Below are 6961 nucleotides of genomic sequence, written 5' to 3'. Positions count from 1 at the left end.
TTGGAAGGGTCTTCCTGATCAGATTGCTGCCGAATCTAAGGGCGACGCATTCCGTAACCTTCTTCATGCTCACTTTTTTTTCGTAATACAGTACCAATCTGTTATCACTGTTTTATGGGAATTTTGTGTTTAATTTCTTTTGCATCAGGTGTCTGTTTACCCTTGCGTGCTTTTAATCTTGAATGTGCTGAATTTTGGTCGTAGTTCGTTCAAGATATAGCACACATTATCTTTGTATTTTCCGTTTCTCTAGATATGTATTTACGGCTAATTTCTTGTATAATGTTTTCTTGGACTGTGGTTCTTTGAAGTGCCTTTTTGAAAATCTTGTTAATGTCGGACATTTCATATGTACCCCGCTTACTCAATGCCCTGTCAGGGGCCTGTAAGGTACTTTAAATAAATAAATAAATAAATAAATAAATAATGGTAAAGTCATGTGCTTTTGTCGCAAGTATATATAAACAGCGAAAAAAGCAATCAAATAGCTAATAGGCCCGCAACAAAACTCATCTGCACCGGTCCTGGTTTGTTGTAGCGCACGCACAGTGCTCTTAGTGATGCAGCCAGCAAGTTCATCCTTAAGACATCGATGTCTGAAGGTGTAGATCCTGGGCATTGGCCTTAGAACCTTTCGCGCTTCTTCCCATCAGCTTCATGTATAACGTTCTTTTTTAAAGGTATTTCGCAGAGTAGTTTCGATGGCTCAAGCTTCTTGGCGGCAAATGAACACATTGTCATGGGACAAATGGACAATGCCCGAGTAGCCATAGCCGGGTGTTGAAGATGACGAGGGAAAGGCGGTCCTAACAATGTGAATGAACTATTTAAAGTGTCGTCTCTCAGCGCTCATGTGTCACTAGGTCGCTCGCGTAACAACTACGCTCAAGCGACCCAATTAATCTGCAGAGCGTTGGCAGCATCTGTACTGAAGTGCAGGCGGCGGCAAGCCCATGACGTGTTGTCAGGGCCCACTCAGGCTGCAGATGATGCAAGGTACCGAAACAAATGAATGCCTTGTTCACGAAGCCTGTGCAGTATGAAATATGCAAAAGAACTTTCATAAATTGTAAGAGCTAACTTGAACAGAGCACTCACATAAACGCAGGTCGAAAAAGTTCGTCTTGAGCAGGCACTTATTCCACATGTAGGGCCTGTTTCTACTACATTTAAAATCAACACAGTAAGAAATTTTCACTTAAACAGGTACTAAAGCCTGTAGCTTTCCGTAAAATAAACACACGCACAGCCAGCCTACGTACGCGGTTCTTTATTATTCACTGTGTTCGTTTACATGTCTTGCAATTTTTGTTATAGTCTGAGTTGTTCGCCCTCTTTTTTCTAGATCTGGGTGCACTCTACCTCGCCTTCTCCAACGCCTAAAGCAGCACGCCGTTCACATTCCAGCTCTATGAGGTGGCCAATTTACGGCGGTTGTTGTTGTTGTGGTCCCTCTAATCTTGTGGACCATTTTCTTCCTTCTGTAATATAATGAATGCATACATACGAATGTTTCCGTTATTGTGGATACCTTGGCAATCAAAAGCGATCATAAATAGTATCGATACAGAACGCAGGTGAAACATCTCACGAAACGTGCCAAATTCCGAATTGGAGAGCGTTTTCGCAATTTGTTACCAAAAGGCTCATTTCGCCACGTGGAGAGGGGAACTTAATACCACTGTCAAACGTGCCTATTTAAGTGCACTTCCACAAAGTGCACTTGGCTAAAATGAGATTCGGGAGCAGCTAAACGGTAAACGCGAATGACACTTTACAAGAAACGCCCTTTAAGCTGAGTGTGTTCCCCAAAGACACTTTACCGGGGCCAGCTCACCGAGTGAGTAATCTCGTGAGCAGAATTCCGAAAATCCGAAAAAATAACCTACAACTGCGAGCGTTTGATGCTATTAGTAACATTAAAATTTAACTACAGATATCTTGCTTAGTAACTTTTACGAAAAGAGAAGCACTGACGAAAACAAGAAAATGACCTCTATCTCAACGACGTGCCAGCGCCACCTGGTGTTCCTTTGCTCCATGGCAGCCGTTGTCTGCGCCGTTCTCCTGGTGGTTTCATGTGGCACTGTGATTGAGTTCCCGCTTGAGCCTCCGGTGTTATATTTCACCCTTTCAGATAATTTCCCCCAAACGATAATGCTGCTGTTATTCGCTGCGCCCTTAATAACAGTGTAGAATCAGCGCCGGCGGTCAGTCGCCGTCCTGACTCCGTTTTTGTGGACTTGTGCGAGGTGCTGATTGCGATTTTGAAGAATGCAAATAAAACAAAATCTTTACATTATTTCTCACGTGATAAAGAGCGGGTATATCAAGTAATTTCGCGTTATATTTACGTCGACTATCGTCACTGACAACACGGCCGAGGGCACTTTATTTCATCGTTTAGCAGCGCGCAGCCGAAGTGTCACTCGGGAAGCCAGAGGGCACTCGGCGTAAGTGCACTTATATAGGCACGTTCGAAAGGGGTATGAGTTGCTGTGATTTAGATGCAATTCACCAGAAAAAAATTACCGTAAAGAACGTTAGCGAGGATAAACACTGAAAAATCATGTGCTCGGCCAGGCCATTTAGTTACCCAAAACTTTATCGGAGCCAGCTCACTGTTCCGTTGGAGCTAACTTCCCTGATGAACAAGATTATTTGTGAGTAAAGGTGTACTTACCCTACAGGACAGAGGCAGTGTGCTTCCGCGATGGCGCCCATGGTTTCACTTCTCACATCGTGTGCGACGTAGTCACTGCCTTTCATTGTAGGTATACGTATACCTGGGAAAGCTCGGGTAGCGCAGTCGTGTGACACGTCGCGGTACATTTCAAGCCGCATATATCCCTCGCGTGCGAACTGGCGGTCTTTGTTGAGCTGGTGGTCTCAGTTCATTCCGGACGACGAGTATTCTCGCTCTGCTTCTCGGACGGCGCACCGGTCTGTCCGAGTTTTCTCTTCGAGCCATCATTCAACAATCAACAAGCCGCGTGGTGCAATGCCATGACCTGTTGCTTCATGCTTAGGCGTTGGAACACCAACGCAGAAACAAACTTCGCGTGCTCCTCGCCGTAATGTAGAATCGCCGGCCGTATATCGAGAGTGCAGCGGTAGCAGAAACACAGGCGAACCCTTCAACTTTAACTCCCGCTAGACACGGTGGCTGGCACCACACCGTAACAAAAAAAAATCAAAACATCCCCCTCGCGAGGGGCACGATCAAATGCAGAGCATTTCCGCGGGGGGCGTGCCTGCAAGTCTTATGGATTACGTATTGGTTGTTGTTGTTGTAATTGTTGTCTTCCAGCGTAGACATTGTCGATGAAGTCGATGGTGAAACGTGAAACGTGCCGTGAACCCCCTGCCGCGGCTATTACGCAACGTGGAGAGGCTACGACGCAACGTGGCGCGGCTATGACGCAACACAATCCAACACAATCCACTTTAATCCAACCCAATCCAAATCCAATCTAAGCCAAGCCAATCCAATCCAATCGAATCCAATCCAATGCCCTTCGCGAGAGAGTGTTATAGCGCCGAAATCGCGCCACCACATGAACGCGAACCGAACGCTGCGAGAGAGGCTGTTGCGAGCGGAGAGGAGGCGAGGAGGACGAGGGGGGGGGAGAGGGCGCACCTGTGGCCGACGGTTGAATTAGTCAAGGATATAAGGCGCGTGCGTAACCTTCCATTCTGTGTCGGCTCCGTGGAGCAGTCGGTAAAGTGCCGTGTACCTTGCGTTCCGCTCGCAGAGTCGTGGGATCGAAACCTGGCGCCGGAAGGTATTATTTCTTTATATAGTGTAGGGTGCGTACTACGTAGTGATGCGGACTACGGACGCCAAGGCGGGTGACATCGTGAGTTACTAAAATGCTCTGCATTTAAAAGTTGGATTGCGCAATCGGCTACGCCACAAGCGTCGAACACGACCTCACTGCGCCGAGTCCTACGAGACAGCTAAGTATAACGCATATTAACCTAAGCTATTTCTTACACCGGAGGCAAGACTCATAAAAACTCCCGGCCGACTCACCAACGCCCCCTATTTTTCTACCCAGTTTCTCTCACCAGCGTACTTTTGTGGAGTCAAGCCAGGACAGTTATTTCCTGCATCGGAGTTGGCCGACCTATTTTCCGGTAGGTGTGTTATGGTACCTTGACTGTATGCATTGTTCCCAGTGACTAAATTCTTGAGAAATTTCACTGTTTTATATCTTGAGAACAAAGTGTACGCTTTGGGCTGCTTTCAAAAATCGGCGCTGCCCATGGTAAATGTGGTGGTATTGGTGGCTAGGGCTTGGGATTAACGTCGCAGAAACGACACAGGCGCTTGAGAAGGGCCTAGTAGACAGAGACGAACGTTTATTTAGACGAGGCGACTAACAAGACGATGTTACAGTTGCAACCTAAATGCGACACTAAAGCTGATCCTCAAGACACAAATCTCTACAAAGCTTAGAAGAAATAACTGTTTCCAGGTCCGGTTCAAGACACACCATTGATAGGTAAAACGTACCACGTTGTCTGGTGCAGTCGATGAAGTCGGTGCTGCTATTTACCTGTTGTCGGTGACTTCTTCGTGGTGGTCACAGGGTACACAACGCTGCTCTGTCGAAGCCAGTGATTTATTGCGTGGTCGACGAACGGCTGGCACTGCAGCCTGGCTCGGTCTCCGGGCGCCATTTTTGACGGCCTCGGCAGACGGCAGCTACCGCACCATGCGGATAGCCTTCTTAATCAGTGCTCCTACGAATAATCCCCTGGATTGTCACGAGGCCCTCTTCTTCCGTTTGCGAAGTCACATTATTGCCTCCGCTATTATGCCGGATCACTTTGAGGCGACACTTAGGCGGCACATATCCCCAAAGGGTGATTTTCCCCGCCCTGCTAAATGATATCCGAAACTTTCTTGTTGTCGAAACCTTCGGACGCACACACCACTCTGTCCTGTACCTCATCACAGTAAAGAGCGCGCGATAAAAACAGTCCCAAGTTGCAAAGAATGCGCCGAAGAATACTTGCAATATTTCTTGGGGCACCCCATCCGACGGCTACAAGCCCGTGCTCCCGGTTGCCAAATTGTCACTCCGTAAAAAATGGCCTCAAGTGGGTCATATGGTCACAAGCACCCTGCAAAGTGCGAATCTTGTGAATAACGCCCACATCTAGCCTCATAGCCTGCTGCCTAGCACCATTGCAGGGTACGCAGCCGCTCTGAGGCATAATGGGCCACATGAACAGGCGCTCGAAAAACGTGGTTTAGAAAGTGTGAAAGGAACATCACATCACAAGAGCGCAGTTGCGGAGGGCTGCGCCACGGGAGCGCAACGGTGGCCGCTCTTGTTTTGTTGGGCCCAAGTTAGCCCCTAACAAACTCCATTCATGCAATTTTTTTTTCTTGTGCACACGGCAATATCCGCTCCTTTGTGCATTTACAATATCTGACGTAAAGACCGTACGACTCAGAACCAAGTTTTCAGGAGATAAAGCGCGGGTTTCGTGGTATTTCGTGTACCTGTTGTGCTATTCTCACGCCTATGATAGAAGAACGTAAATGCAAGGCCATCAGTGTTCACTGTCCCGCAATATGCGGAGGAAAGGTTGAAGACCTACTTAGGTTTTCCTCGCGTCTTGATCTTACTATTTATGGTCCTTCTTTTATTTCTCTCTGCCTCGGTCTTTCGGAAACAGGTCCGTCCGCAGTTTGTCACTCCTCGGCGCCCCTCCCTCCCCACAGGCGCGGCCTTCTTTAAATAATACTCCAGTTGAACTTACAACTACTTACAAGTATTTTGTTGTTTGCCCTAGTTAAGACTTATCCTGGAATCATCACATTAACGTCGTACTTGCATCGGCTAACCGCTCTCTAGGTATTTTACCACATATTTGAAGCATGCCTCATCGCAACTACGTAAACTCTCTTTCATCACACTTATAAGACCAAACATCGAATATGCATCAGCCATTTGGGACCTTTACCAAGCTTACATAATCAACAACACCGAATAGCTTCAAAACCACGCAGTTCGTGTCATCTTTTCCGATTACTCCCATCATTCCAGTGTGGCAGCCTTGTAAATGCGTGCAGAACTTCTCGACTTGTGGCAACGATGCACAGCTTCAACGTTATCACTTTTTCACCAACGTTATCATCAATAATGACTTCCTGACGACTTCTTTTCATCACCAGCTTCCATCCTTCCTAGACAAGACCATTCTTTCAAAGGGAAGCGTTTAGCATGTCATAATTTTAACTATTCACGGTCATTCATACACCGTACAGTCGTTGACTGGAACGCATTGCCATCACACATAGCCATCGTCATTATTGATGTTAAATTTATTCAACTAATACTCACGGAAGTTGCGAATCGAAAACAAGCTATTGCTTTTTATTGTATAACTTCTGAAAGGTTGTTCTTTTTTTCTACAGCGGTTTGTGTGTTTTTGCTTCTTCAGTGTTTATTTTTACGCTATATTTCGAGCTGATATTACTTTGTCATAATTGTGATCGCGCATGCGTTGTTCTTTTTATGTTCTATTTCTCCCCCTGCAAGTCTTTATATTTGTTTTTTGCATTGACCACCCCCTATGTAATACCCTAATGCATGAGGGCCTTTAGGGTACTTTGAATATATAAATATATAAAGCGGAGGAACGCAGCTCCACGTCACCCCGCTGAAAGAGCGAGTGAAAAAATACCTTTTACCAGAGGTCTGGTTGATGCGATCTGCGGATGACACAAGGAAGTGTAGCCGCTTTTCCGCAAGCTGGGACGGGTACTCTCAAAAATGAGAAAGAACACACAAGCAGTAATAAATAAAACGTACAAAACAAAAAATGAAAGAGAAGCAAGTCTCAAAAGAATAAATTGTCTTTAAAAGGCCAAAACTTGATATATTACCACACTTGACACGACCTTCTGATTTTTATAACAAAATTATCGATATGCCGTGAG

Source organism: Haemaphysalis longicornis, unplaced genomic scaffold, assembly GCF_048455015.1.
Source record: "Haemaphysalis longicornis isolate Haplotype H1 unplaced genomic scaffold, Haemaphysalis longicornis Haplotype H1 scaffold_13, whole genome shotgun sequence".
NCBI lineage: Eukaryota > Metazoa > Arthropoda > Arachnida > Ixodida > Ixodidae > Haemaphysalis > Haemaphysalis longicornis.
Note: the sequence above shows the minus strand (reverse complement) of the source record.